This window comes from Coturnix japonica, chromosome Z, assembly GCF_001577835.2.
Source record: "Coturnix japonica isolate 7356 chromosome Z, Coturnix japonica 2.1, whole genome shotgun sequence".
In the NCBI taxonomy this organism is placed as follows: domain Eukaryota; kingdom Metazoa; phylum Chordata; class Aves; order Galliformes; family Phasianidae; genus Coturnix; species Coturnix japonica.
In genome coordinates, this window is record NC_029547.1 from 38,591,096 (window position 1) to 38,608,311 (window position 17,216).

Below are 17,216 nucleotides of genomic sequence, written 5' to 3' on the forward strand. Positions count from 1 at the left end.
AGTTAGATATCCCTCTCGTAAACAGTGTGATAAGGATATCAATAGGCTCATTATACTGAGAGACTATTAATTTTTAATCAGTAGCAAAGGAAAGGAGTTGGTTCATGAAGCACTGATCAGGCAAATTCTAGAAAATTTACTACTACTTTCTGAAATTGCAATAGTACATGTAAAAGGGCACCAGAAAGGAATTTTGATTATTGCTCAGGGAAATCAAATAGCAGATAAATCTGCTCATGAGGTTGTTTTACAACCAGAACTATCTTGTGCCTGAAGAACCTCCTCCTCCCCCAAGACAAATATTCAGTGAAAAAGAAAAGGAAAGTGTCTTCTTTCCTTTTAAGGATTTGGGGGCCATAGAATCTGAAGGGAGATGGATCCTTCCGGATGGGAGAGAGTTGTTAAACAAGGCAGTGACAAGGGAAATTTTAACCATCTTGCATCAAGGGAGTCACTGGGGAATACAAGCTATGTGTGATGCTGTACTGCGGAAATATGTAAATGCAGGGATATATACTCTAAACAGGTTTGTAGAGAGTGTGCAGTATGCCAGAAAGTAAATAACAAAGCCATTCGTAGTTGACCTAAAGGGGGAAGAGAGCCAGGGATTCGGCCGTTTCAGAGCATTCAGGTAGATTTTACAGAACTTCTGCCTGTCGAGGTTGGACATATACACCTTCAATGCTTCATGGGCACATACACTAAAAGATCAAATTGGTATGTTTAAGGGAGTTGTCCAGCCAGATTGCCAACCGTTACAATGTAACCCAGTAACAATAACAATTAATAAGGCTGATAACCTTGTTAATACCACTTTTGGTCTTGGTATAGATATGCGTGGAAAGGATCCAACAGCTAGATTCCGGATAGCTGTGTGGGATACACTCCCTGAAAATACCCAGAATGTCCAGGGTAGGGAAGAGCTTAAAAAGGGGGTAGAAAATCTTCCTAAAAATCCTGCAGTTGTGATAGTTAAGGAGATAAAGGATAGTAGACAAACATTTGAAATCAAAACAGGATATGGGGACGTTAATGCCTGGGTAGAATGGATTAATATACTGTCCAGAGTCTCAACCATAGCAATTGCTATGCTTGTGCATCCAGATGGCCCATAGCTCAGGTGATACCCATTCTGCTGGGATAGACCAATATGTACCATCTCTTGGTCCAGGGCAATCAAGGGAATACGATGTATGATTGCCCTGTACCAAGGGAAAACTGCCTGGGGAAATAGAGACTGCAGATCTCTCTCTCTCTTGTTCTCTCCAATACCTAATACAGATGTCAAGATTCCTCCTGCATTCTCTACAGTGCTAGGTAACCATACAGCTTGCCTCTCACGGCAGGGTGTGAAGGCTACCAGGCCTATAGGAAACTTTTCCTTATGCAGTGAGGTCTTGAATGTTATGGAGGATTCAGCAGGAAATTATTCAAGATTGGGAATCTCCAGAACAGATCTCTGGTGGTATTTTGAGGAAAATATTTTGTGGTCCACAAAATCTAACTGGGGAGGCACCTGTGCACTTGTTCAATTAGTTATACCATTCACCCTGGCATTTGAAAAAAGAATGTCCAAAAATTCTGGAAGAACCAAAAGTAGCTTAGGGGTATAATTTGATGATGCAGTATATGTAGATCCAATTGGGATACCTAGAGGTGGCCCTGATGAATTTAAGGCAAGAGATCAAATTGTTGCAGGATTTGAGCCGCTGTTTTGGTGGGTAATGATCAACAAGAACGCAGACTGGATTAACTACATCTACTATCATAGTATCATAGTATCACAGTCTCGTGCGGGTTGGAAGGGACCTTAGAGATCATTGAGTCCAACCCCTGGGATTTGAGCCTCCTGTGTAGCAGTGCAGCACTTCTACCACTTGCGCCACAGGGGGATTCAAACGCAGGCCCCGGTGTTGCAAAGCAGCATTCCTACCACTGCGCCACTGAGGCACACCAATTATAATTAATTTATATTATAATTAACAGAAATTTATAAATTGTACATAAAGTGCAATTAAGGGAATTGCAGAGCAGCTGGATGCCACAAGTAGGATGGCCTGGGAGAATAGGATTGTTCTAGATATGCTAGCTGAAAAGGGGTGTGTATATGTATATGTAATGTTGGGAACCCGCTGTTGCACCTCCATCCCCAGTAACACAGCTCCAGATGGACTCTTGGTTTGGTAAATGGAAGGGGATGATTATATCCATATTTACTTCTTTGATTGCAGTAGCAGGAACCCTGGTAGCCATAGGATGCTGTATTTTTCCCTGTGTGAGGGGCTGGTACAAACGTTAACTAAGTCAGCAGTATTAAAACAAACACCAATGGAGCCACCACCATACTCAGCTAAAATGATGATATTAGAGGAGATGGGGAATGAAGAAAGTGAGGAAGAGGTCTATAAGATAACGCCTTAAAGAAAAAGCAAAACTTGCAGAAATCAACAGTGTATAAAGAAGAAAAGGGGGAATTGTGGGAATCAATTGTTGTTTCTGCATTTAGAACAAGATACGAGTATTTCGTTTCAAGCTCTCAGCATCTAAGTGAAGCAATTTGTAGTTATTAAAAATTAGGTAAAAGTCATAAGTACAAAGACTGCAGCTCATTTCTGTCCAGCCATCTGAAATAGAACTACTGATTTTCGGTGCTGGACAAACAAGACCTGAGTAATAAAGGATCCAAAGAGGAGAAGTTAAAATAATTAACCGTATAACTGTATAAACTAACACAATGTATGTTTATATATATATGCATATAATATTTTGTTGTACACATTGTAAAAATATACAAGTCGTGACATACCTAAGGATGTACCTGAAGAGGTATCGGGAAGGACTGGAATCCCTGGCTTNTCCTGTCTGTCCAGCTGTCTGAAATAGAACTACTGATGTTTGGTGCTGGACAAATAAGACCTGAGTAATAAAGGATCCAAAGAGGAGAAGTTGAAATAATTAACAATATGCCTGTATAAACTAGCAACAATGTATGTTTTAGTGTTTTGTTGTATGCATTGTAAAAATATACAAGTCGTGACATACCTAAGGATGTACCTGAAGAGGTATCGGGAAGGACTGGAATCCCTGGCTTCCCCCGCCCCTCCCCCCCCCCCCCCCCCCCCCCCCCCCCCGGGGGCTCTTTGTTCAACAAAGCCCAAAGTGTCCCTCGGACAGAACGGAAGAAGCATTGAAGGGAATCAACATATCAATACAGAAGAGTACCGAGACATCTTGAAGACAAACAACAGGATGGCGACTAACTGGCTCAAGATAGCAAATGAACTGACAAGTGTTAGAATGTAATTAACAAATGCAGACCTTGGATAAAACTGTAATCTGGAATACAGGAGGAGAAACGCATGAAGACAAGGTATAAAAACTGTAATATCATGTCCTTAGGTGCGCTTCTGCTAGCAGGGCGCCCACCATTGCAATCGCGAATAAAAACAGCTTTTATCAGAGATACCGTCCTGACCAAAATTATTGGGGTATTTCCAACAATGGCACATTGAGAGGTGGGAGATTCCTTGAATTCCAGATCTGAAGCTTTCAGATAAGAAACTGGACCAACCACTACAAAGGAAGTCATATTCAAAAGACCATCTTAAGCTCAGCGTATGTGTCTCCCCTCCAAGATGGGGATCGCAAGAAAACATTCTTGGAATTAGTTGGCACAGGACGACCCACTGTCTTGAATGAGTTAGCATTTCTCACTTCGCAGAATTATGATTGTGTATTTTGTGTGGTATAAATATCTGTTTAAGAGCTACTAGTTGCACAGTTGGGATGGTGCAAGATCCTCCCTTCCCCCACCCTCCCCCCTGTGCGCCAGTGTATACACCTTAAACCTAATAAACTACCTTACATTCTGACTCTTCTGAGTCTGAGGGCTGTCCCGCAGGTCAGGCCCCAGTAACAGCCCTTGGGAAACATCACTCCTTGCCGAGTACTAGCTGGATTTAACTCCACTGGTTTCTCTGGGTTCAGCCCTCCAGCCTTTACCTGTACTGTCCAGGCAATAAGCTGCCAGCTTCCTCAGGAGAATACAATGTCAATGTCTTTGTTGAAGTCTAGGTAGGCAACAGCAAAAGACTTTTCCTCATCCACCTGGCAGATCACTCGATCACAGAAGGAGATGAGGCTGGTCAAGTACTGTCCCTCATATGCACACACACAACTGTTTTTTGTTTGTTTCACCGTTCCATGCATAACAAGAACAATCTTGAATGGAATCCTACTTGAAATTACGCCATTGCAGAAAAAACACTGCCTCTCCTCCAACAGGAAGTCAGCTTAGAGCTAAATGTAGCCCTCTATTTTGTTTTTCTGAGATCACTCTATAGTCAACCCCAAAATCTGATGCTCCTATGCCCCGAATTTCTTCTGAGTTCGCCTCTATTACTTACACACCTTGTCCAGTCACATGATACACAAGGAGCCTGCTCCAACTTGGTCTTCTCTGTACAAGCACAACTACTCACTGCTTCCCAGAAACTGGAACATCATTTATAGTATAACAGAGCTCCAAGGCTATCTGCTAAGTTGCTGTCTGTGTCTGGTTGAACTGAAGCAGAAAATCACACCAAAAACTTCAAGGGTTAAAGAGAAAGGTTTCACCTTGCCTAAAGACAGGAGCTGTTTACAACACAGAAGAATTGAGTAAATGGCCTTGATGGGCAGTATGTCTCAAATTTTCTCACTCAACTGTCCATTCTTTCTAGCCAGCTCAGGGATCAGCCACTGCTGATGAGTCTAGGATGGGAAAGCATGTCATGTAATTCTCTTTGTCTGTAATGTAGCAGCATTCTTTTTGTGAACAATACCTAGCACTCTGGGATCAAGAGCATGTTCTACTAGCTCCGGATGAGCCTGATCTGAATGGATTTCCGAAGTGATGTCTCTCAGGAATCTCTCTTTTGTTCCTGGAAGGCAACTATTAAGGATTGCCATGACTCATTCCAGGATCAGCAGCAATCTTTTAGTCTCTGCCTCGACTACTCTAAGCACTTTTTGAGCAAAGGGTCATTTTTCTTAGTACATGAAAATATTAAAAGATTGCAAGTTTTTTCATATAATTATGGAGTCTGTATATAGCAAGAGATAGATGCAACATGAAAGAAAAATGTAAAGATACAGACCAGATACTTGGGCAATAAAACTTCTCCTGTTTTTTGTTTGTATGTTTTGTATATTTCTCCTTACTGTGTTTTTCATACACATACTTTGTCCTAGTGCTCTTGCAATAAATAAATAAATAAATCCTTAAATTGTAGCCTGCATCTCAGGTTCTGCTTGGAGACCCCCTAAGAAGAGCTTTAAGAGAGACAGCCAACAGTTGATGAAATAACAAATTGTGAAATTAACACAGAGATGGCTAAAGTTACAAATGCTTCTTTCCCGTTTTCCCATTAACACTTTTAAGCAAAATATTCATGCTGTTACATTCATGTTCTGGTAATTTCTCTCAGAGGAAGATGGTTGGGAATTCGGACCCCATCCAACACCCTTACCAATGCTAAACTTAGAGAACCCAAACATGTACTTGATATAATTTCTAAAAATCATTTTCAGTTTTTATGCACTAACTGTATCTCCCTGGCATGTCCTACATATAACAAGTTTTAGTGGCTTCGGTCACGCAATAAAGTCTGTCTCACCAAAACCAACCAACCAACCAAACCAAACCAAACAAACCAACCAAAAACCCCAGATCATATCGCCCTACGCGTGCGCATTAAGAACGGCAGCTCGCGCGGGGCGGGAGCGCACTTCCTACGTTGCTGTCGCAGTTCAGGCGCCTCAGTGCGCCTGCGCAACGGCGTGGAGGGAGCTGGGGAGGGTACGGCGGCGAGGGCGGGGCTAGGCCCTGTGTTTTGAACGACTCTATGCGGTTGGCTCACTATTTGGCAGGAAGGTGAGGAGGCCTCTGTACTGGCGGCTGAGCTTGCGTAGGGAGAGGGGGATCCAAATGTGGCAGAGGCGAGCAGGAGGCAGCGGTGGCGACGGTGGAGGGGTGCAAACAAGACAAGGGGAGCGGCCGTCCACGCTGCCGCCGCGGAGGAGCTGAGCGGCCCGGCGAGGCAGTGAGGGCTGCGGCGGCAGCGCTGGCATCCTTGGGCCGCCCGCCTGGCACCCCCGGGCGCCCGTCCCGGCGGCAGGTGAGCGAGCGGGAGGGAAGCGGAGCGGGGGGGGGGGAACGCGGCCCGTCGCGCCGCCCTTGGCCGGGCCCGGCCCAGTACCGGGCAGCGCCGGAGGGAGTCGCTGTAGGGGGATGCCGCTACTGCTCCCACCTTTGCCTGGCCTTCCTACCCTCCCTCCCCCGGGCCGGCGCTATGTGCGCGCCCGGAGCGCCCACACCCTGCCCCGAGCGGGCGCCCGGCGTCCCTTCCGCTCCGCCTGCCCGGAAGCCACGGGGGGTGGGTGGCTGCTGGCCCCGGGCTAGTCCTGTAGCGCCGTGCCGGCTCCTGGCGGCCCCCACCCTTCCGGGCTCCGGGGAACCGCCGTTTTCGTCGGCGCTGTTTCAGTCCTTCAGACCTTCCGTCTGCGGGGCTGCTGTATCGTGGGCTGGGGCCCGCTCTGGGGCCGCCGGCGGCTAGCGGGGGCGGGGAGCAGCGCCGCGGGACAGCGGGGCTGGGGGTGTGCGCTCGGCGGGGCCGGGCTGGCAAGCGGCGGCCGGAGGCTGTGGTTGCGAGAGGCGTCGTGCTGAAGCTTCTCTTGGTGTGCTCTGGGCTGGCGGCCACCGTGAGACACCCGAACGTGTGCGTGAGCTCGACGGTGTGCACTGCGTACGGCTGTGCGCGGTCCTTTGTCTCCTGCCGCCGCTTCCCCCTCCTCCTACCCACCCTTTTGTCGTTCCCTGGTGCACCTCTCCCCTCCCTTCTCGCTTCTCTCTTCATCCCTGTTTTGCCCCCTCTCCCAGACTCCAAGCGCTGCCGCAGCCGCGGGTTTGTAAATATTCGACCAACACACACACAACATGGCTGACGTTCGCCCTGCTCCTCCGCCGGGCTCTCCGCCTTCTCCCTCTGCCTCCGCCGCTTAAGCCTCTCCTCCATGTAGGCTTTGTTTCTTCCCCTTCCCTCCTCAGCGCTCTTCAAAACAAAACAAAAAACAACAGCAACAAAAAGAACCAAAAAACAAACAAACAAAAAAACCTGTTCACTCTCCTTGTTGCACGCATGGTCTGTTCACTCTCTTTGTTGCACGCATGGTGGGATTTCAAGGGTAAGAATCCTTGCTTTGGGTGCTTTCTTTGTGGCTATTTTTTTTTTTTTTTTTTTGGTCTGTTTCCTACGAAATGAAACCTAAAATCAGAGCGGGCTTGGGAACCTGGCAAGGCTGGGGGAGGGTAGGAGGGATGGGGAGAGCTGGATGAGCCCTGCAGTGAGAGGCTTGTTTGGAATGTGCTTATTGTTTTCTCTCTTTTGGGGGTGGGGGTAGACTGATGCATCACATTGCTGGCAAAAATGGAATACTGTATTACACTTGTAGAACGATCAAGGGCCCTTTCCTTCATTTCAGGGCGTAGTTCAGTTTAATATAACAACTCGGCATAGTCACGTTTGAAAGACCTTTACAGAATAGGCTTTGTGTAGGTAAAAACAATACCACAGGTGTTTTTTTTTTGTTTGTTTGTTTTGCTGTTGTTGTTTTTCATTCCTTGTTTCATCTTGTCAGTTTCTCAAACAGCTGGCAGATCATGGAATACAAACAGGAATTAACACTTGCCAGGTTTTCGTGTTTTCTGTCACAGATTAATTTGTCCTTGTGAGGACAATGGCAAACTGAAGTACTTTGTCCTTGTTAAAAGAAGTACTTCTGCTTTCCAGCTTCCTTTTTTTTTTTTTTTTTTTTTTTTTGTGCATGGCATTGTGGCTCCTCAACTAAACAAGACAACATGCTTCTGGCCTCATCTACCACCAGAGGAGTGCTCAGTTCAGTACCCTGTGACCCAAGTAATTCAGAGCACCTTCTGGTTTCACTGAAAATTGTTTATTTTATTACTTTCTTGCATGCTAAAACCAAAATAAGGTTATTTGTTGGGCTTGTCCAAAATGACCTGCTGCAGAATCGATTTATATGTCAATTTTAACTATAGAGGTGAATGCTGAAGGCGCTGAGATACTTGCTTCTGCTTTCCAGCTGTGTTATTGTAAATCATAGTAAATATTTAATTTTTCAAATATTATATTTAAAGACATAGTCTTTATTTCTGGCCTACAGACATGGATAGCCATGTCTTTATACATGAGCGTTACTGTTAAGTAACAAATGCCATAGGTCTGTCATCTTTGCTGTGCTCTGGAAGTTTCTAGTAGATGAGCACTGGGACAGCATAGTCATGTAATCCATAAACAGTTACCTAATTCTAGTTGTGAAGTGTAATATCACATATAAATGCTTACTAATTTTGTGATGTTTTTTTCTTTTTCTTTTTTTTTTTTTTTTTCTGTCCTCATGAACATGTGTTGATTAGCTGGGCACAAGGAGAAAGTAAATGATGGTAATGAGTTACAACAATGTAAAACTTGACTGGAGTCATCCATGTTAAAAGAACGTTTTGGGATGTGTATCTGTTTCATGGCTCCTGAGCCAACTGTACTGCTCAGATGGAAAAGCCTGAGCAAAATTCTGTAACGTTATATATCATTAGGTTCTGTAGCAGTTACAATTGGTTAACATTTAACAACCTGTCCAAGAAGGCCATCTTGGTAAAACCACTAGGATAGTTTAAACATTGTGGGTGTATGTTCTTTATTGTAGCCACCACATTTTGCAGTCACGCTGTTTGAGATATGCAGCTCCTGCCCCTAGAATAGCTGTTTGACTACTTAAGCTGGTCCTTAGGGTACCAAACAAAGTGCAAAATAAAAATACATCAGACACGACACATCTGTTTAGAAAATGGATTTGTCTGAAAAGAGCTGCTTTAGTAGTTACATTTCTTACTCGGTGACATTCTGGATTTGTTTCTAGATATTATTCTGTATAATTCAGTTTCACTTCGTCAAAGTTAATTGTTTGACATATAGAAGATAGTTCTTCTGTCTTAGACGTGTTGATGATTTGGTTCAAAAAAGATATACTGTTGCTTAATGCATCTCTTGATAATCTGATCTAGTTCTTGCCAAATTGTCATGCCTTGGTGTATTGAAGTGAGGACAGTCAAGTGTTGTTTGTTTGTTTGTTTTTCATCGTGGATAGTCTTAAGGCAATGTCTAGCTAATTTCAAAGCTAAATCTTAGTAAAACCTCCTTTTCTGAAACTGTTGACTTTCTCATATTGGGAAATAAGCCTGAGAGAAGCCTTTGTGATTGGTTTGTTGATTATTTTGGAAATAAATGGATTTACTTTTGCAAAAAAAGTATTTTTCAGTGAATTCTTTTAAGTCATGACTCAGTGTAGTTCTAAATATCCAAAATGAGCTAGGCTAACTCATACTTCAGTATTTTCTGTTCATTATTTTGATATATGTATTATTCTTATGTTGACTTCTTGTTCTTTACCTTCATTGCTTACAGTTACCAAACTGTGGTCTTTGATTTCTTTATCTGTAAATACCTAGCTGATGCTGCAAAGTGTTCTAAAGTATTTAAGTTTGGTGATTTTTATTTTTATTTATTTATTTTTTTTTCCTTAATGTAATGCATTACTTTCCTAGTGTTAGGAAAACAAAATAATTTCAGTAGTTCTGTTCTGAAGAAAAGACCAGTCTCAGCAGACTTCAGGGCTTGTGACATGCTTTCATTTTGTTTTGCCCAGCTTACTTCTCTCTCAGGTATTAGGTGAGTATTAACTTGATACTGACTTGCTAATCATATGGATTGTATTTACATTTTTATAAGTTACTCTAGAACTGATGTGACAAATAGCTAAAAAAAGAAGTGTTTAGAAGTTGTTAGCTGAAGTTAACTAAAGGATAGAATCGCTGTAATGGAAAGTTGTTTTCTATGATCAGACAGCTTGTTTTTCTTAAGAGGTATGAGAGATGTTTATTACTTTTTCCCATTTTCCTTGTCTGACTACTCTTCATAATTTAGTAGTTTTATTATGGGGGGCAGATGCTGATCTTTATGGGTTTTACTGGTAAGTACTTTTTGTTTGTCAAGATGCTTGCTATGCAGATGCTATTTACGTGTTAGCATACTGCATGACTCTCCTTCCATCCCCCTTATCTGTATCTTCGTAATGTGGATATGTGTTTAGTTTCTTGAAGCAGTGTAGTTAACTAATGTTGTATTTATGTGTATACAGTTGATTGTAGTGGCAAAGAGATCTCATGTCATTAAAATAATTTTACCCTCATTTGAAAAGTATTTAATTCAGAGAGTTCTTTCATGATGTGGTAGTGATTTAACTTCCCCTTATACTATAAAATGTGAATATGCTGAAGAATCTGGGAGGTTATTTGATTTGATTGTTGGGCTGCTGTGTATGCTTCTGCACATGCACAAACATCTTTTTTGCTTTGGTTTTGTAGAACTGCTAAATCCATGTTATCTGAGGTGTTGTTTGACCTACATACTTGTGAACTTTATTGTAATTACACAAAGTTTTACTTGGTGCTGAGGAGGGCTGTGCAAAGTGAAGGAGTTGCTAATTTCTGTTCTTCTAGTGTTGTTCTTCTAAGCTAGGGGCCTAGGGGGCACAAGGAGCAGCAAGGGGGCAGAACTCTATATGTAGATACAGACATTTTTGTGTATTTGTGTATGAGTACACACACATATAGGTACATGTGCATATATAAACTGTCATCAGTATTACTATTTATATCTTCCTTAACTTTCTTAATTTTTTTCTATATCTACAAATTCTACTTCATTTTTTTTTTTCCTCCCCAACTCTCTGCTATGCCACCAACATGGAGGAAAGTAAGTGAAAGGCTGTGTGATGTTAAGCTGTGTGCTGGGTTGACTCATAACAGTACCTTTCAACAGGGCTTTTAATTTTTATTTTTCCATCCTTTATGTTGCTTGTCTCTCTTCCCTTTTTTTTTTTTTTTTTTTCCTTTCTTTCCAATTCCTAGTTTCCTGTTAGAACAATTAATGAATACAGGGAATGTTTGTAATTTAAATATGTTTTAAGACCACTCTGCTGACTGGTTTGTAAAGTATAACATTGGCAATTTCAACGTTTTACCCTGCTACTGCTTCTTAAAGTAATATTGCTCTGGTCAGATATGGTTGGTTATTGTAAAAAGTAGTAATGTATTGCATTTTTTATAGAATTCATTGACTTGTTCTGAAGCATGTGAAACTGTTGTAGCTGGTCTAACAATTCCAAAATCTGTAAAATTCAACCCTCATTTAAAATTCTACAAGTGTACCACTTAACTGTGTATCTAAATGCTGCATCCATACTTCTTAAATACCTCTGGTACTGGAAACTCCATCGCATTCCTGAGCAGCCAGTTTGGTGCCTAACCAACTGCTGGATGAAGAAATTCTTAATGATATCCAAACTAAATATCCCCTAGCACAACTTGAAGCGGTTTTCTTGTGACAGCTTTCGTGCTTCCTTTGCATTATCTTTAGGTAATTATAATGACCAAACCTTTCATTATTGAACAAGATATGTATAGGAACATTTCTGTAGAAGAACTGTAACCAACAGTCTTTTCATGTTCTTTTATGTTGACCTGGAACACTGTGATGTTCTTCCCAAGGGGAAATTTCACTTGCTCATGTAACGCATTCTTCAAAACTGTTGTCAGGAGTTGTTCACAAAAAGATTTCTTTAAAGCGATCAGGAATTTACATTTGGGATAGGAATAGGGTTTAGGGTCTGAGCTAATAAGGTCTCTCTAATAGTGTCAGAAATCCAGAAAATTACTTTGCATGCCATATTTTGCTTATATGTGATAACTATCATGTTAAGATATGATTCTGTAATTTATAAGGTTGGAAAAGACCACTAAGATAGTCTAGTTCAACTTTCAACACATCACTGCCATGCTCACTAAGCCATTACTGAACACCTCCAGCAGCAGCAACTTAGCATCTCCCTGGGCAGCTTATTACAGTGCCTCAACACTGGTTCTGAAATTTTACCTAATATTCAGTCAAGTTAGCTCAGTTGTTCTCGATCTGTGATCCAGGAATTAGTAGAAATGATGATGTAATCTAGGGAATTGAACCTGTTACACCTGTTTATGTGCTTAAAAAATTATATGTGCTTAAAAAAAATACTTTTTTCTTCTTGGCCTTCATGTATTAAATTAAATGTAAAAATAAATTTGAGTATGTCATGATCTTATACCCTTACTGGGTAAAATCTGAAAAATGTGTCAGATTTCTGTCTGGTATTTAAAATTAATTATTTTTGTTCCAGAACTTATTCTGCTAAGTTTGTGTTTATTTTCCCCATGCAAAATCCTTCCCTAATACATTGAAGAAAGTTATCTGAAGTGTTGCCTGTAATATATTTGCTGCTGAGTTTTTTAAATGTAGAGGTTTCTAGCTTTCTACACTTAAGTTAGATGTTGTGAGCTGAGTAGGTAGAAGAGATAATGTTTATGTGGTGATGTTTAACTGAGTTTGAGTTAAGCTTATTCACATGCCTTCACAACATAACATCTGCTTAAATTTCTTTGGTCTTCAGTATTTAACAGTATGCACTTGTCAGCTACCACTGATGAGTACTGTATCTGTTCTGCATGTCTGTAACTTATTTGTCTTCAGCTTGTATGCGCTGGTCTTTTTTGTAAAAATGTTTAGAGTAGGTGATCTTTTTTTTTTTTTTTTTTTTTTTTTTCCCATGAATGGTACTAGCAAACAGAAAAGCTATATCTAGATGGGTGTAACTCATTCTCAGAAGACAGTTGGCTTTGTCTGCATGATTCTGAATGTTTACTTGCCCATCATGTTCCTTAATTTTTTATGTTTTGAGCAATGATGTGAATTGAAAAGTGAAATAAGAATTGGGGCAAATACAGAGATAAATTTACTACTACCTTTTCAAAACCTTTTGATTACAGAGGGCTTTATTAATGGTCTTAACAATTGTTTATTCACTAATTGCCTTTGGAAGGTTTTTATCTTCCTTTTGAGAGGTTACACAAAATTTTGCTGTCAGTGGAACTGCAGTTTTGAGAGATCCAATCAGTTAAAATACATGAGTATGATAAGTGTGTTTTTTAAAAAATATCAGAAAATGCTGTTTGTCTTGACTTGATTGCTTCATAAGAATCTGACTTCTGAGTGCTTTTAGAGTTAAGGGATATGGGAATACTTGATATAATAAGAAACCAGTGTCAGATGCTCCTGCTTGATACCATGTTGGTAAGTGTAACATTCACAGAGTTGGGTGTTTGGAGTCATTATCTCTCTTACTGAAGAGAAGGAACAAGCTTCACTTGGAGAAACCTATTAGTCTCTTGACTACTTGTTGGACACGTTTAATTACCCTAGGATAGACTTCATCTTCTATAACTTCATTTTTAGTTTTTTTTCACTTATAAAAATTTTTATTATTTGGGGTAGTAGACATAATGCAGTGAGTGAAAAAGACTTCTGATTTAAATGCTGACCTTACAGCTCAAGTCCCGTCTTAAGTGAATATTGGCTTGTGTGGAAAGGATGGTAATAGAGTTTTGTCTCATACAGCTGGAGACATGTGGCTGCATCAACAAATAATGTATGCATTATTGAATATATCTGGACTAATTTGAAGGGTTTTATATTGTTTTGTTTTTCCCCATATTTATAAAACTTAGTTGAAAGTGGGAAAGTAGGGAGTGAGACTCAGCTGCATGTAAACATCATAGTTTTCAGTCATACTTAGGCCTTTAAACACATTTCTAGAGACTACGTTTGGGTGGAGTTTGCTTGCTATCCATCTCACATTCATCATTAAAGGCAGGAATGATCTTGGGTGCGCTCTGTTTATCTATTGGACAAATAGAAATCTATTGATAAAAGATTAGCCTGCTGGATACTCTGCCTTCTGAGATGCTGTTTTCATTGTAAGATGCTCATCTTTTTCCCTTTCTGGACTCCTTTCTCCCTGCATTTGAGAGATGATTTCTGAGCCTTTTTTTTTTTTTTTTTTTTTTCCTTCTTGGCTCAAAACTTGCTTTGTGAGGCCTCTTGATGATGAGACTTGAACTGGCAGCTGGGACTTAATCTAGGGGCAAGTGGTGGGTGTCACCATACCACAATAGTTCTGCTTATGATTGTAAAGTTAAGCAGAAGTTGGACAAGCAGTCTTTTTTGGGGGCACTGCTTGAAGGAACTGTCTGCTGCAGAAGGTGATAATTCTTGTGCACTGGCAAATGAAGGAGCACTCCCTGCTGGCTTGTCTGGATGGCCAGAAGTGTCCCACTAACAAGAAGAAAAACAAGCCAAAACAAGCAAACAAAACCTCTTGAGAAGGGAGGGATAAAAGACCCCAACTATACTAAGTATATGTATTTAGTATATATATTCTTGGTATATATACTAAAGTACGTGTATGTATGTATGTGTATATAAGTAGTTGGGGGAATTGCCTTAGGGGAAAAAAAGCTCTTACGAAGTAATCCCCTGCTGCCTGCTTGCTACTGTGGTTTGAAGCTTTCAGGCTTTCTCCCATGCCACATGGTGACTGGACCAACTGACACACTACTTTGCTTCTTGCAAAGACTCTTTGCTTTCATTTTCTATCTCTTTTCTATTGTTTTCTCTTCCCCGTGTCCCTAAGGAACTAGTATTTGTAATAAACTGGTTGGACCAATGTTTGACCTGCTGTATCTTAATCTCACTGTCAGGTATATATATGTCAAAGAATCTCCTCTCCCTCTAGTAACTGGAGCAGGACACCTTCTCTGTGAGCAGATGCAACCTTGTTTAAGTAATAAAGATCAGTTTAGTTTCTCTCTATGCATCTGTACTTCCAAAAGAAAGAAGGATGTGCTTTTTGTTGTCATTGTTATACTTAACTGTGATGATTCAGAATCTCAGAAAATCTCAAGAAATAAGTCTTAGTTAAGTGTTTGTTAGTTGATCTTTGTATCTGACCTGAAACAGCTTTCTGCAGAGATGGCAAAACTAAAAGGGAGAGAAGGACCATTATCTGTACCTGTTGTTGCTGCTGAAAGTTCTTACCCTGTCTTGTTGAATGTGCTTTCTTATTTGTTTTTCTTTTTTTTTTTTTTTTAATATATTATTTTCATATGTAATAAAATAATTTCAACACAAAATTTTTGACCAGAGCTTACTGTCCTAGTCCAATGAGCACATGTTATCTGTGAGGGAACTATGCTGATTTCAAAGTTATTTTCTTTCTTAGTGGCTTAACTTCTTGCCCTCTTTTTTTTTTTTTTCTTTTTTTTTTTCCCCTTCTTTTTCCCTCTCAACTTCTACATGTGGAGGGTGTGTTTTATTTTCCACCAAAAAAATAGGACCTATATGTAAGCAAAATACCATAGAATGTTGAGAGCTGAGGTTTCTCATATTTTATTTTTAAAAAAACAACAATATAATCACCAGCTGAATTAAGCTCCTACTGTTCCATTTCACATTAATCCAGTGTTGATGGAGTATTTAAACAGTAATAGAGATCTGGTTTTTTTGTTGGTTTTTTTTTTCTTTTTTTCTCTGCAGCCTTACAACTCTTCTATAGATAGAATCATGGAGTTGCTTAGGTTGGAAAAGACCTTAAAGATAAACAAGTCCAACCACAACCTAACTATACTAGCCTAACTTTAACAACCCTCTGCTAAATCATGCCCCTGAGCACCACATCCAGTTTTTAAATACATTCAGGGGTGGTGACTCAAGCACATCTCTGGGGAGCCTCTTCCAGTGCTTAACAACCCTTTCTTTTTCCCGATATCCAATCTGAACTTACCCTGGTGCAACTTGAGGCCATTTCCCCTCATCCTGTCATAACTGAGAAGAGGCCAACTCCACTTTTGCTATAATCACTTCCCAGGTATTTGAAGAGAACAATAAAGTCTCCCTTTGTCTTCTTCCCCAGACTAAACAACCCCAGTTCCATCAGTCTTAAGGCATGTTCTCCAAGCCTTTCACCAGCCTTGTTGCCCTGGTTTGGACCTGCTCCAGCACCTCAATCTCTTTTCTATATAGAGGTGCCCAAAATTGAACACAGTACTTGAGGTGGGATCTTACTAGTGCTGAGTACAGGAGCAGGATTATTTTCCTAGTCGTGCTCACCACACCATTCCTGATACAAGCCAGGATGCCACTGGCCTTGGCCACCTGGGCACATTGCTGGCTCATATTCAGCCGACAGTCCATCAGTACACCAAGGTTGCTTTCCATCAGGCTGTTTTCCAGACACTTCTTATCCAAGCCTGTACATTTTGAAGTACTTTGACCATCCAAGTGTATTGGAAAGGAAGAACAAAAATCTAGCATATTTAACTATAGCTGATAATATAATGCTGAATTTTGCTCTCAGTGACATGCTTATTGCAGCTGTTCACCATCTAAACCTGGCAACCTATTTAGACTGGCAGTTGCACTAACATAATAGATTCAGAATGAATACCTTGCAGTTGGTCTGAAATACAAAGAGTGCATCATTTATTCGTTACAGTGGCAAGAGTACTGTTCCTTAAAATGCAAGTTTAAATACCTGGAAGTGGAAAAAATAGGTAAGACAAATGCAGTTGATGACTGTGGTTGCTCAGTATTTTCAAGATGAAAGTAAGAGACAAGATGTCATTTTCCCTGAGTCTTTTTTTTTTTTTTTCTCCTAATCAGAGAAAGGATTAAAGTGATTACTACCGATTTAAGTAGTTTAACTAAATGAAATGTGTAGCTAGAAATGACATTTTTTTTCTCTGTCCTTTCATTAATGGTTTACGATGTCTATACTAGCATCAATCTGCAAAGTCTTAATATTTTATTATTTCATTACATCTTTCATCAGAGCTTTCAGTGAAATAACTTGGCCATTTTTCATGTGACTAGAGGAGATTTCTTCTATTCTAACTTACTGTCTCCAACTCCTTTCCCAGATATTTTCAAATAAAGAAAACCAAGTTTTTTAAACAGTGAAGTAGCCAATGAGTGTTTGGATAAGATAGAGATCCAGGTAATGCCTATCCAATTTAATGTCTCTATTACAATCAGCACTGTCTGTTATGATTGTTACTATACTGTTAATTATGGTAGAAGTATGGGCATGCTATTCTAGTAGGCCTTATCAAGGACATGAGTTGTGATGCGGCAGGACCTACCCTGCTCTGTGATGTAAATATGATGCACGCT

General features: G+C 40.6%; 1 protein-coding gene and 1 pseudogene across 4 annotated transcripts in view; both read left to right on the forward strand.

Moving 5' to 3' along the window:
- Positions 1-609: 609 nt before the first annotated feature.
- LOC116652558 lies at positions 610-2,840 on the forward strand (annotated as a pseudogene).
- Positions 2,841-5,803: 2,963 nt separating this feature from the next.
- Positions 5,804-17,216, forward strand: part of SPIN1 (spindlin 1) — a 65,560-nt gene continuing 54,147 nt past the window's right edge. The window contains exon 1 of one of the 4 annotated variants that reach the window (XM_015849358.2): positions 5,804-5,914. The gene's annotated coding sequence lies outside the window, so the exon portion shown is untranslated. Of the gene's footprint in view, positions 6,159-6,663; positions 6,759-7,134; positions 7,225-17,216 lie in introns of those variants that run through there. The other 3 variants (XM_015849357.2, XM_015849359.2, XM_032441190.1) reach the window with 3 other exon arrangements.